Source organism: Lethenteron reissneri, unplaced genomic scaffold, assembly GCF_015708825.2.
Source record: "Lethenteron reissneri isolate LAM-NWPU_2019-01 unplaced genomic scaffold, ASM1570882v1 scaffold_1241, whole genome shotgun sequence".
NCBI classification, from domain to species: Eukaryota; Metazoa; Chordata; class Hyperoartia; order Petromyzontiformes; family Petromyzontidae; genus Lethenteron; species Lethenteron reissneri.
In genome coordinates this window covers 38,470-53,271 of record NW_026890939.1, presented here as the reverse complement: position 1 = coordinate 53,271, position 14,802 = coordinate 38,470, and the positions used below count along the sequence as shown (strand labels likewise).

At 46.3% G+C, this 14,802-nt stretch overlaps 1 long non-coding RNA gene across 1 annotated transcript; it reads left to right on the top strand.

The window, feature by feature from the left end:
* Positions 1-5,288: 5,288 nt before the first annotated feature.
* LOC133361803 (uncharacterized) lies at positions 5,289-7,155 on the top strand. The gene is made up of 3 exons (XR_009757418.1): positions 5,289-5,549; positions 6,105-6,216; positions 7,137-7,155. It is a non-coding gene; the product is annotated as an uncharacterized LOC133361803 (long non-coding RNA).
* Positions 7,156-14,802: the final 7,647 nt, after the last annotated feature.

Below are 14,802 nucleotides of genomic sequence, written 5' to 3'. Positions count from 1 at the left end.
CGGCGCTTAACTTGTTTGACAGCAAGTAGTAAAGAAAATTCCACATTGTTATGGCAGGAACCATTTCCACACAGTTGTTCCTGTCTGGATATTTCACCTTAAAATTCCCGAGACTGGAAATCTAACCAATTCGCTTGCCGAGATTAATTCCCACTCCACGGCAAGACCCTAATTTACCACCTGTAAATTGGAGCATCATTTGCATTGCACCCATGCAGCGTCTAACCTCACAGCGCCTGTAACCAAGCCTGCGTGTGGGCTCGTACCACTCGTAAACGGAAGCCATCCGAACAACGGAAGGTTTTTGCGATTGTGCCCGTGCATTTTAACTTTTTTTTAACCTGACCGCAAGAAAATGTAACCTCACCCTCAAGTAAATTTCGACCGGTCGCACCCTCAAGATCGAATGAATCCTGTCCATGTGCCTTGCAGTTTTGCTCAACGCGGACATCGGCACGACGGTTTGCCAAAACCTCTGTGGGCATGAGGCCAAGTGGCGAGTATCGGTGGTTTTTATTTATCATTATTTTCGGTCGTGCTCCCGGAGATCTGCAAAACCCGAGTCTGCGGCGCGCTGGGCAGTAACTAGGCAGGAAGGTCGCCCTCTCCTTCAGGACATAAAACGACTTACCGTGCGTCGTGAAACGTGACCGACAAATCACACGAGATGTTAGCGGTTGGTTTTTATTTTTATTATTTGCGTTGCTAGTGTCCTTCGCTGGTATAGCGGCCTAATTAATTTAACATCCTTTTCAAGCGCGGGCGGTGGGGGGGGGAGACAGCCATTCACAGCGGTTATACTCGGCCACGAATGTCAAATATTATAACGTACCGCGTGTGCCTGTGTTAAGGTTTTTTGGTTTCGCGAACGATGTATTGCCGTTCTCCCCTGACGGATTCGGAAGCATTTACAATTGCTCATGTGACCTGAACGTTTGCGAAGTTTTGCAGGTTTCGTGAGCGGATTCGTGGCTATGGCGGGTCGGTTTATTTATTTCGACTGGAATTTAAACAGCGCATTACTTGCCAAAACAAAAATGTGTTTATGAATGGCATTCACAAGTTGTGCGAGCCAGACACGATCAAGCTCCGAGTCTCCACATTGGATGTATCGATAAAATGTGATATTTATTCGAATGTTATTAAGTTTTTAAATTTGAAAAACATACATACCTGTCAACCTCTTATCAGTACCTACCTTATTACAGACCAATTCAGACCTTATTGGTCACCCCGTGCCCCTTAAAAATCTCAACGTTCATCCTACAAAGCCCGTATTGAAATGGCTGTACGCTGTATGGACCTGAAAACTCTATTTCCCTATACAAGAATACGGGGTAAACCTTTTGGTTCTAGATGTGAAGCTTTCGTGACTGCAAGGATTCATATTCTTAGGTTTTTTCGGTAAAGTCACGTAGGTAAAAATTTAAAATAAAAAACCGTCACAGCACGATAGCTGTATCACTTGATACAGCTATCGTGCTGTGACGGTTCCACCTGAAGACGGAAGCTTGTGTTGCCTCCGAAACGTCGTGATTTTTATTTTATTTTACTTTTATTAATTTGAATTTTTTACCTACGTGACTTTACCGAAAAAACCTAAGAATATATAAACCTTTTGGGTTGACGAGTATGAACATGTTAAATAGAAAGATATCCGTCTTCTACATTGACAATCATAAAAAATATGTATTTAGACACGTGGCAAATAAGATGTAGGAGAGCGATATTGTTTTTTTTTTAATCGGCAATTCTCTGAGTTTGGGAAACTTCGTCAACATTTATGCCCTGCCCCGACGTGTCTCTCGATCCGGCAGCAGAATGTCAAGTGACATGTACCGGCACCAAGGCCACGTGCTTCATTTGCGTCGCCCGTCCAAACAACAACAACTTTCGATTTAAAGCTTTCGTGCCTGCAGGGATTCATCTTCTTGGTTCTTTCGTTAAAGTCACGTAGAAGAGAAATAATAAAATAATAAAAATAAAACATAATAAAATAATTCTCATGACGTTTCGGCCACAACGCAAGCAGCCGTCCTCAGGTGAAGAACAGGTCTGTCGGAAAGACAGCGTCTGAATGAAGGAATTCAATCGTTTTGTCTGTTTTTAACATATATAAAACAACATTAATATATATTCGTAAATAGTTATTTCGCGATCTGGATAGAGAGCGGTGTGTGTGGTCAAACAAAACCGCTCAGCTCAACAAAGCTAACAATTTCTCCATGGGGAGCACAGTCAGTCAGTGTTAGTCGCTCGTCGGCTAGGGAGGGGGGGGGGGGTCCTCGGGACTTTGTTCTGAGTTGGCAAAGTTTCGAGTTCGCCGAGTGGCCGAGGCGAGCCTTGCCGTGGGGACGGGCACCGTGCAATCGTGGCCGAGGCGTCGGGCAAGACAACCATCGCCTCCGAAGAGGGGGGAGAGAGCGAGAGGGAGAGAGAGAGAGGGAGGAGAGCAGAGCGTGAAATCTTTTGTGAAATCTTTCATTTAAAAAGTGTGGGAGGCATAAAGCAAAGCATTGAAAAAAAAAACAAAAAAAACTAAATGATGAACGAAGCAAAGTGCCGATTACACCGAGTATCTTCTTGTTTCCTCTGAACGTAAAACAAAGTGGGAGAGAGAGGGGGAGAGAGGGAGAGGATTTTGACGTTTTATTACCGTCGAAATCCTCACGCCAACTTTGACCGCCGCGTGGGAAATAACGCCACGGGTCACCGGCCAAGTCACCAACAGCTCGGCGGTCATCGTATTACCACCACCACCAGCAGCACCAGCACCACCACCAGCACCACCACCAGCAGCACCAGCACCAACACCAGCACCACCACCAGCACCACCAGCAGCACCACCACCAGCACCACCATCAGCAGCACCACCAGCAGCACCACCATCAACACCACTTACAAACACCAGCACCACCACCAGCACCACCATCAGCACCTCCGAGGGCACCTCCGAGGGCAGCTCAATGGGGAACGAGAACGGCTCCGCGGTGGACGACCTCCACTCGGTGGAGATCCACTTGTGGTACAAGAAGTTCATGCGAGAGTGCCCCTCGGGCCAGCTGACGCTGCACGAGTTCAAGCAGTTCTTCGGCATCAGCAGCGTCACGGCGGAGGGCAACGCCTACATCGAGCAGATGTTCAGGACCTTCGACATGAACAAGGTGGGAGGGGGGGGCGAGAGGGGGGTGGAGGGGGAGATGGGGGGATGGGGATGATGGAGGGGGGAGGGGGAAAAGTGGAGGGGGCGTGAAGGGGTGGGGGGTGGAGGAGGGGAGATGGGGGGTGGAGAGGGAGTAGAGGGGTTGATGGGGGGAGGCGAGTGGGGGGTGGAGGGGGAGTGGTGGAGGGGAGATGGGGGGGATGGGGGTGGTGGTGGAGGGGGCGATGGAGGGGAGATGGGGGGTGGAGGGGGGGGAGGGGGTGGAGGGGGGCTGGTGGGGGAGTAGGTGGAGGGGGAAATGGGGATGATGGAGGGGGAGAAGTGGAGGGGGCGATGGGGGTGAAGGGGTGGGGGGTGGGGGATGAGGTGGAGGGGAGGGGGGGCGCTACGGGGTGGTTCTCGCCATTCGCAATGCGGTGACCGGTCACGTGACGATCGTGGGGGGCAGCCAAGTGGGGGGGGGGGGGAGCTGCCTTGCCCCCCCACCCCGCCCCTCCCCCGGTGGCCAAAGCTACGAGTTGGGAGGGGAGGAGGGGGGGCCTTGACAACCAACATCAGATATCATTAATCAGAATATTTATTTAAACTGCGGGAGGAATCCGATGAGCTACAAAGCTCTTTTATGCACAGATGTCCAGTAAGGGGCACGGGCTAAGAACGTTACAACAACAACAATGACAAAACAAGTATAACCGTAAAAACAACGTTTTTCACTATAAATCCTTTATATGCGTGGCGGCTAGAGTCCTCTCATCCTCTGGCTTGAGATGGCTGCCACCTATGGGTCAGATGATTGTCTGCAGTATTAAGCAATTGGTAATTAAATATAATATTTTTGTCCTAAAAAGTATAAAATTTTGGAATTTTTTTCACGACCATTAATTGTCACGCACAACGAGTCTGTGTGGAAAATGTCAGCTCGATTGGATCACGGAAAGTGGGTTAAAAAACGACCGAAAGATTTGCACGGTCCTAAGCAAGCAAGTGAACTTAATATAAAGGATTTTAAAAAACACGATAGGTGTACAAAGTACAAGACGGATAAACAAATCACCCAGACACAGACACAAATACTACATATTCTTAGCTTTTTTCGGTAAAGTCACGTAGGTAAAAAATTTCAATTTAATAAAAGTAAAATAAAAATAAAATAAAAATCACGACGTTTGGGAGGCAACACAAGCTTCCGTCTTCAGGTGGAACCGTCACAGCACGATAGCTGTATCACTTTTATTAATTTAAAATTTTTACCTACGTGACTTTACCGAAAAAACCTAAGAATATGAATCCTTGCAGTCACGAAAGCTTCAAATCTACAAATACAACACTCAACCATGCCCCATCCTACCAGGCAAAGCCCCACTGAGGCTGTGAACTTGTTTTTTAGAAGCGACCTGGCGACCACAAATGATAGCCGCTCAACAAAGTGGCCCCGTCATTCGGACACTTTATAGCAGCAAAATCATCTACAGCGTAAAAAGAACAACTTTCTTAGAACGCCGTTTAAATAAAGTAAAAAAAAATATTAAAATTTTTAAATTATTTCATTGACCTTAATTTGAAGCTTTCGTGACTGCAGGAATCCATACTCTTTGGTTCTTTCGGTAAAGTCACGTAGGTATAAAAATAAAATAAATCACGACGTCACTCAGGAAATGAGCCTTGACCTCGGAGGACTTAGAAGAAGGCGATTTGAAGATCTCAGGGACCTCGTTGGAGTGTAAACATGGATCCATTCCTGCAAATATTGTGGGGTTAACCCACTGAGATTTGGTCAGCAGCAGGGTCTTTTCATCCACTTTATACTTGACTGGTAGCCAGTGTAAACACAAGAAAGCAGGTGTGTGATGTGCTCGCGTAATGGTGTGTGCGTACGGACTCTAGCAGCAGCATTCTGAAGAAGCTGTCGTCTACCCAGAACCTTACTTGGAATCCTGAACACGAATACATGCATCAATTCAGTGAAATGTTACAATTTTACCTTGATATTCGATATTATTTCATATTTTGGTAAATATAATGCCTCTAGTGACTGCACAGATCACATGAAACCATTCTAAAACATACAATAATGATCGCACAAATGATGTTGTACATATACCATTAGCGTTAGAATTCGTTTCATTCTATTCAATACATCGTTACTTGCTCAGGGAATGCAGCCGAACAGTTAAATGTCATATAATCACGGTGTTTCTTGTAGAAAAGCCGCACAGACCCATTCTGCTTGAAGGAAGTGCTGGAGGAGTTGCCACTGCGCGCTCTGAAGGATGCACTTGAGAGTATCGGCAAGATACTCACTGAGAGCCTGCTGCGTTGCCCCGCTGAGCAATGGAACCCTGACCCACCGCAACACGACGACATGGAGACAGAAGCCACGGGATCGGTACTATACATCTAAATTCTGTCCTTTTACTCTTTCATGGTACATTTTAACGTGATTCATCGAATGCCTATCAACCAAATATCTCAGTATGATTGTAAACAGAAAATTACACCCATTGGTGGTCTGGCTGAGATCATTAAGGCTTCTTATACTTGCAAGCCTTATTTTATCTTGGACCTGAACCAAGAATCTCAGCTTTGCTGGCTCATTGTTTTGTCAATTTTACTGCATCAGCCCATGAGCTACCAGACAATTAAAAATTCTGTATTCGTCTGATTTACCTGTATTAATATACCCAAAACATTTAATTAAATTATAGTTGCTTGTCATATATTCTGAGTACTGTAGATAAAAACACGTTTTAAAGAGTATGAATGATTGTGGTAAGCATGCAAAGACATGAAAAAAATTTCAACTGGTTTTATACACGTTCACTAAAAATACTGTGATATATTAACTCTGACAATGGATGGCACTTGTTATTTGATTGTTGATGTTAGGAGTTGTGTGGTTAAAATGTGACACCTGCTCCCATCATTATGTGTTTGCATCCAGGAGTCAACTGTAGCTGTTGTGACGGCTGTAGCCACAGTGCTATCTGTGGCTGTGAAAACTGTCAGTGCGGAGGTGATAGAAGACATTTTGGAGTCGGCTATCATTCTACATGGTAAAGAGGCAGGGTGACGTCTATGAATAATTGATACAAATTGATAAATTATTGACTATATCTGTTTCCACGACTTCTCAGTTTTTTTATAATTGGAAAGAGTAAAAGTTCGTGAGTATGTATAGTAGGAGAACGAGAACAAAAAGTTAATAAGTATCTGCTGAAAATCTCATTCAAGATACATAAAGTAGTTATTTGCCACATTTCTCTGACTTGGATAATTTATAACAGTTCACTGTTTAGAGCTGCATATCCCAATGAACAATATTGCAGTATGTTCATCTCATAAATATCTGCAAAATAAAATACTTCTTGATGTTGCACTGGGAAATGTTATGCATGCGCACTGGATGATATATTGATTTCAAGTACTGTATAGGGTAGATTACCAAAATATTGGCAATAGTTTATTTAATAATTGAGCCTACAAATTATTGTTATGCTGAATATACAGAGTGGCCCATAGGTCAAGACTGAATGGGTTATCTTATTTTAACAATTTTCAAACTGACTTCCATTAACATGAATGTACACATGAATTCTCTGTAGAAGTTATTTTTGGACTTTTTTTAGATTCACGTGTAATCTTTGACCATTCCTAAATTACGTTTTGTCTAAATTCATTCAGGGTTCTTGGTCGAATTTTGTAAACAACGGGATTGTGGTGAACCCACAGGAAGAATACAAATATATATGAATAATGATAATAGATAAATATTAACTTAAAGAATAAACTGTTTAAATGTTTTAATGCCAGTGCTAAAATAAATGAAATAACCCTATTTGTCCAGACTTTTTTGTCACCCTGTATAAAAAATGCCTTCCAGGTGGTTACATCAGGCAACAATACAAGATATATATGTTCCTGTGGTGATAATTAGTTCCAATCTACTCTACCGTTTTTCTCACCCTGTTGACAGCCCTGTTGCCACTTTTCACCGATGCTCACCCTAACCTAAGAAACACGGTCATAAACCTGTGCGAGTCTTGGTGGGAGAGAGACCTACCTGGGAAAGAGGAGCTTGGAAAGAATATGATCCTCACAATTCTGCGGTGCAATTTAATACAGCAGAGCAAAGCCTTGGTATGTAGCAATGCCTTAAATTGCAATTTATAATTTGTTGTTTTTCATGACAGTGACTTTCATTCTTGTGAATTTTTTTTACTGCAATCAGTGTGTTTCTAAAGATTATTACCTGCGCTGGTTAGGCATTGCCTCACCAACACTTATTTTACCTGGAATAGCACCTTCTACAAACAGAATGAGGGTACCCCTATGGGCTCCCCCTTGTCACCAGTTATAGCCAACATGTTCATGGAAAAGTTTGAATCAGACGCCATCCAGACATCCACCCTGCGTCCTTCCTTGTGGAAGAGGTATGTGGACGACACTTTCGTCATCTGGCCACATGGCCTCCCAGCATTGAACCACTTCTTGGACCACATCAATTCTAGACACCCATCCATCAGATTCACCATGGAAGTGGAGAAAGACGGTAAACTACCATTCTTGGATATTCTGTTTGAGAGGAGGCCTGACGGATCCTTGGGACATTCTGTCTACAGGAAAGCCACCCACACAGATTCCTACTTGAAACCGGATTCCCACCACCACCCATCTCAAAAGAATTCTCTCATCAAAACGCTATACCACAGAGCCCATGGCATTTCTGACCAACACCACCTGGCCGGTGAATTAAGACATGTACATCGGGCCCTCAGGATGAACGGATACTCTGATCGCACTATCCGCCAAGCTGTTTCTCATAATCAACGATTTTTGGGTTTAGATCGCGTTTATTTATAAATGTGTCGTAACCCTCCACCACCCGACATGGCCAATCAGTAAAAAATGTGTCACGTTGACAAAGACAAATAGTTCACTGCTTTAGCCCACCGGTGTGTTGAAGCAACAACATTCACAATTTGAGTACGACGTTTCGCTGGTAATTACAACCAGCATCATCGGGCAATTCGCCAGAATGGTGAGGCTCTCCTGTGTCTCCCGTTCTTATATAGAGCAGCAGCAGGATGACGTCATCATTAACTCATTAACTCATCAGGTGCAAAGATTCAAGGGGGGAGTGATTGTAATTATATACTAGATTAGTAATCAGGCTATTGTTACGATGCGAGTTGTAGATTAGTAATCATTTGGAATGTGTTTTATTGTGATTATGCTACATTAGTAATCAGTTAGTGGTTGTTTCCCTTATAAGTAATTGTAATGTATCTTATTTAATAATATGCTTCCAGGCCGCACTAAGCCTGTAGCTGTCTGAGCGATTAAAGTTATTTCTGTTTCTCTCAATTTCAATCGATTCTCTAATTAGTCTTTGCCAGTAGTAACTAGTTTTACACAACACTTCCACGTTGTCAAAATCAATTGAGTGTCCCTGTTGGCATGCATGTTCTGCTACTGCCGACAGTTGTGTTTGTGATAGTTTAATATTTCTCTGGTGTTCTTTTAGTCTTACACTAACGTTACGCCCTGTCTGTCCAATATAGCATCTGCCACATACACAATTAATCCGATATACACCTTCTGTTGATAATTTAGGTAATTCGTCTTTAGTGCACGTTACTAGTTGTTGAATTTTGTGTACTGTACCAAATCTTACTGTAATGAGAGAGATTAAACATGTTAAAGAAGCACTAAGACAGAATGGCTACAATAATGCTCAAATTAACAGAGCACTAAAAGCCAAATCACGATCGCAAAGCAACACTGCTGAAAGCGATCAGATTATTAAAACAATAAAAATACCATTTATCTCAGGAGTAACTGATAAATTAGCCCGTGTTTTGCAAAAGCAAAACATTACAGTAAGATTTGGTACAGTACACAAAATTCAACAACTAGTAACGTGCACTAAAGACGAATTACCTAAATTATCAACAGAAGGTGTATATCGGATTAATTGTGTATGTGGCAGATGCTATATTGGACAGACAGGGCGTAACGTTAGTGTAAGACTAAAAGAACACCAGAGAAATATTAAACTATCACAAACACAACTGTCGGCAGTAGCAGAACATGCATGCCAACAGGGACACTCAATTGATTTTGACAACGTGGAAGTGTTGTGTAAAACTAGTTACTACTGGCAAAGACTAATTAGAGAATCGATTGAAATTGAGAGAAACAGAAATAACTTTAATCGCTCAGACAGCTACAGGCTTAGTGCGGCCTGGAAGCGTATTATTAAATAAGATACATTACAATTACTTATAAGGGAAACAACCACTAACTGATTACTAATGTAGCATAATCACAATAAAACACATTCCAAATGATTACTAATCTACAACTCGCATCGTAACAATAGCCTGATTACTAATCTAGTATATAATTACAATCACTCCCCCCTTGAATCTTTGCACCTGATGAGTTAATGAGTTAATGTTGACGTCATCCTGCTGCTGCTCTATATAAGAACGGGAGACACAGGAGAGCCTCACCATTCTGGCGAATTGCCCGATGATGCTGGTTGTAATTACCAGCGAAACGTCGTACTCAAATTGTGAATGTTGTTGCTTCAACACACCGGTGGGCTAAAGCAGTGAACTATTTGTCTTTGTCAACGTGATACATTTTTTACTGATTGGCCGTGTCGGGTGGTGGAGGGTTACGACACATTTATAAATAAACGCGATCTAAACCCAAAAATCGTTGATTATGCTTGTGTGTGTGTCTGCTTGTGTGTGTGTGTCTGCCTGTGTGTGTGTCTGCCTGTGTGTGTGTCTGCTTGTGTGTCTGCCTGTGTGTGTCTGCCTGTGTGTGTGTGTGTGCCTGTGTGTGTCTGCTTGTGTGTGTGTCTGCCTGTGTGTGTCTGCTTGTGTGTGTGTCTGTGTAAGTGTGTCTGCGTGTGTGTGTCTGCTTGTGTGTGTCTGCCTGTGTGTGTGTGTGTGCGTCTGCTTGTGTGTGTGTCTGTGTCTGCCTGTGTGTGTGTCTGCCTGTGTGTGTGTCTGCCTGTGTGTCTGCCTGTGTGTCTGCCTGTGTGTGTGTGTGCCTGTGTGTGTCTGCTTGTGTGTGTCTGTGTGTGTGTCTGCTTGTGTGTGTCTGTGTGCGTGTCTGACTGTGTGTCTGTCTGTGTGTGTGTGTCTGCTTGTGTGTGTCTGCGTGTGTGTGTCTGCTTGCGTGTGTGTGTCTGCTTGTGTGTGTGTGTCTGCTTGTGTGTGTGTGTCTGCGTGTGTGTGTCTGCTTGTGTGTCTGTGTGTGTGTGTCTGCCTGTGTGTGTCTGCCTGTGTGTGTCTGCCTGTGTGTGTCTGCTTGCCTGTGTGTGTCTGTGTGAGTGTGTCTGCGTGTGTGTGTCTGCTTGTGTGTCTCTGTGTGTGTGTCTGCCTGTGTGTCTGCTTGTGTGTGTCTGCCTGTGTGTGTCTGCTTGTGTGTGTGTCTGTGTGTGTGTCTGCCTGTGTGTGTCTGCTTGTGTGTGTGTGTCTGCTTGTGTGTGTGTGTCTCTGTGTGTGTCTGTGTGTGCGCCTCTTTGTGTGTGTCTGCCTGTGTGTCTGTGTGTGTCTGCCTGTGTGTGTCTGCTTGTGTGTGTGTCTGCTTGTATGTGCGCCTCTGCTTGTGTGTGTGTCTGCCTGTGTGTGTCTGCTTGTGTGTGTGTCTGCGTGAGTGTGTCTGTGTGTGTGTCTGCCTGTGTGTATCTGCTTGTGTGTGTGTGTCTGCCTGTGTGTGTCTGCTTGTGTGTGTGTCTGTGTGTGTGTGTCTGCCTGTGTGTGTCTGCGTGTGTGTGTCTGCCTGTGTGTGTCTGCTTGTGTGTGTGTCTGTGTGAGTGTGTCTGCCTGTGTGTGTCTGCTTGTGTGTGTGTCTGTGTGAGTGTGTCTGCCTGTGTGTGTCTGCTTGTGTGTGTGTGTGTGCGCCTATGTGTGTGTCTGCTTGTATGTCTGCTTGTGTGTGTATGCTTGTGTGTGTCTGTGTGTGTGTGTCTGCATGTGTGTGCGCCTCTGTGTGTGTCTCTGCGTGTGTGTGTCTGCTTGTGTGTGTGTGTCTGTGTGTGTGTGTCTGCGTGTGTGTCCGTGTGTGTGTCTGCTTGTGTGCAGTCTCGGCTCGAGTCATGATTCCCGTCGGAGCCCTGACCTCCTCCTTCTCATTGGAGGGTCACCCGGACCTCAAGATCCTTCAGCCCTGGTGGGACGTGTTGTGCGACATGCTCTCCGTGCCCATGTTCATGATCGGCATCTTTGCCGGGATGCTGCAGGTGCTTTGTTCCAACGCACCAGTCCCCACGCACATTCATCAATGTCGCCACCTTGCTATGGATAACATCGCTGAGATGTTGACGACCTCGCCTGGTACGCAGGAGGTCATAGGTTCCATCCCTACCCCTTCTGCATATTTGGACTTCGCGTGTGTCTCATCATCACGGTGGCCGGGAGATGTTAACTACCTTGCCTGGTACGCAGGAGGTCGCAGGTTCCAACTCGACGTGCGAGCTCACTCATAGCGCTGGCTAGAGAGCAAATCTTGGGTCTATGTGGGTTCCATCCCTACCCCTTCTGCATATTTGGACTTCGCGTGTGTCTCATCATCACGGTGGCTGGGAGATGTTAACTATCTCGCCTGGTACGCAGGAGGTCGTGGGTTCCAACGTGCGAGCTCACTCATAGCGCTGGCTAGAGAGCACATCTTGGGTCTATGTGGGTTCCATCCCGACCCCTTCTGCATATTTGTACTTCGCGTGTGTCTCATCATCACGGTGGCCGGGAGATGTTAACTACCTCGCCTGGTACGCAGGAGGTCGTGGGTTCCAACTCGACGTGCGAGCTCACTCATAGCGCTGGCTAGAGAGCACATCTTGGGTCTATGTGGGTTCCATCCCTACCCCTTCTGCATATTTGGACTTCGCGTGTGTCTCATCATCACGGTGGCCGGGAGATGTTAACTATCTCGCCTGGTACAGAGGGGGTCGTGGCTTCCAACTCGACGTGCGAGCTCACTCATAGCGCTGGCTAGAGAGCACATCTTGGGTCTATATGGGTTATCTCCCCCCGTACACCGGGAATCTCGCAAAGTGAACCTGAGTTAAGGAGACCACACGGCGTCACGTCATGGTCACGTGGTACCCACTTGCCCCACCTCCGCCCAGAACATGAACGAGCGCATTCTGTGCGTGCCGGTGCCGAGAGGCTTCGACGTGGATCTGAAGGAGTGGAACGAGACCGTCCTGAGGACGCTCGTGGCCAACCCCAGGGCTCACACGGTGAGGTTCCCCCTCGGGCCGGCTCGGCACCACCGGCAATTGCCCGAGGAATAGTGTAATGTATAGTGTAGTGTAGTGTATAGTGTAGTGTATAGTGTAGTGTATAGTGTAGTGTATAGTGTAGTGTAATTTATAGTGTAGTGTATAGTGTAGTGTATATTGTAATGTACATTATAGTGTAATGTATAGTGTAGTGTATAGTGTAATGTATAGTGTAGTGTATAGTGTAGTGTATAGTGTAATGTACATTATAGTGTAATGTATAGTGTAGTGTATAGTGTATATATTGTAATGTACATTATAGTGTAATGTATAGTGTAGTGTATAGTGTAATGTATAGTGTAATGTATAGTGTAGTGTATAGTGTAGTGTATAGTGTAATGTACATTATAGTGTAATGTATAGTGTAGTGTATAGTGTAGTGTATATTGTAATGTACATTATAGTGTAATGTATAGTGTAGTGTATAGTGTAGTGTATATTGTAATGTACATTATAGTGTAATGTATAGTGTAGTGTATATTGTAATGTACATTATAGTGTAGTGTATAGTGTAGTGTAGAGTGTAATATCCTAGTACAGCACACCGGTGTGTTGAAGAGCAAAGCCACAACGTTGACGATCTTGAGTACGGTGCTGTTCCGCCAGTAACTACAACCGGCATCATCAGGCCAAAGCCACATTTGAGCCAGCTCTGTCACCGCAAGGGAGGGGCATGCGACATCACCGCCACGCCAGTTCATTTTGCCCTTCCCACACTCGCCCAGGTTGGCTTCGACCAGTACCAGTACCGGTTGATCAACTAGTTCTGCTACGACAACGCGGTGCTGTGGATCAGCAAGTACTTCCCGCATCTCGTGGTGCTGCACACACTCATCCTGACGGCCACCAGGAACTTCTGGTTCAGGTTCCCGGAGACGAGCTCCAAGATCGAGCACTTTGTGTGCGTGCTGGGTAAGTGCATGGACTCGCAGTGGACCACGCACGCCGTGCACGAAGCCGCACTGGACGGGTTGGCGTCAGCGGCGGCGCTGCAGCCGCCAGCGCCGCCCGCCACAGTGGGGAGCTGCAGGTTAGAAGGGGGCTGACTACGAAGAGACGGCCCACGCCTCCTTCCTGCCTTAGTCATCCCTTGCCCCCTTAAGTAACAAAACTAAAAAAGTTCCCCCTTTTGGGGGGAGACCCTGCGTGGGTTTGGGGTAGAGGTTGCAAACGGGTTTTGATTCCTTACCCGTACCCGTACCCGGCCGCACCAGGGTCGCAAATGGGTACCCGTACCCGGCCGGGGACGGGTACCCGTTCCCTACCCGTACCCTACCCGAAATGAGTGACAAACGGTTACTCATCAGTGACTCACGGCCTACCCGTACCCGTACCCGGCCGCACCAGGGTCGCAAACGGCTACCCGGCTACCCGTACCCGACCGGGTACGGGTAGCCGGGTATCGGGTAGGGTACGGGTATCGGGTACCCGGTTGCGACCTCTGTTTTGGGACAGCGAGCCCGTTCACGCATCTTGCTATCCCTCTGCTTTTCATAACCAGTTTGGCTTACGGTTGGCGGTGTGTGGGGAGCGGTGGTGAAGCGGTTAGCGCTACGCTGCGCTATGAACCCGGCGACCCAGGTTCGATTTCCGCTCACGGCCAACACCAGCGACGATTATCTGAAACACGTTCCTTCGGAGTGGGCAGGTAGTAACTTGGTTGGACAGCGCATTCGTGCACGACAGACAAACAATCCCTGGTGGGCAGTGTGGAACCTGTTTCTACCTGTACCAGTTCTGGGCCTCCTCTAGGTCTTCTCAGCCTCAAATGAGTACCTGGTGCGGTGTGTAAACATCGCCACTGGGGAGACAAAGGCGGCCAGGCGTGGTACTGGCCACCCACCCCCTCGTGTACCGTTCCAGCACTTGCCCCTATAGTCTGTTAAGGCTATACGGGGGATCTTGGTGTGCGTGTGTATGTGCGTCACGATGTGGGTGTCTGAGTCTGTATGGGTCTCTGGGTCTCTGTGGGTCTCTGCGGGTCTGTGGGTCTCTATGGGTCTCTACGGGTCTCTGTGAGTCCTGATGGGTCTCTGCGGGTCTCTATGAGTCACTATGGGTCTCTGTGGGTCTTCGTGGATCTCTGTGGGTCTGTGGGTCTCAGAATGTCAATGGGTCTCTGCAGGTCTCTGTGAGTCTCTATGGGTTTCTGTGAGTCTCTAAGGGTTTCTGTGAGACTCTTATGTATCTTTGTGGGTCTCTGTAGGTGTCTACGGGTCTCTACGGTTCTCTGTGAGTCTCTGTGAGTCTCTATGGGTCTCTGTGTGTCTCTATGGGTCTCTATGGGTCTATGTGGGTCTCTACATTTCTCTGTGAGTCTCTGTGAGTCTCGATG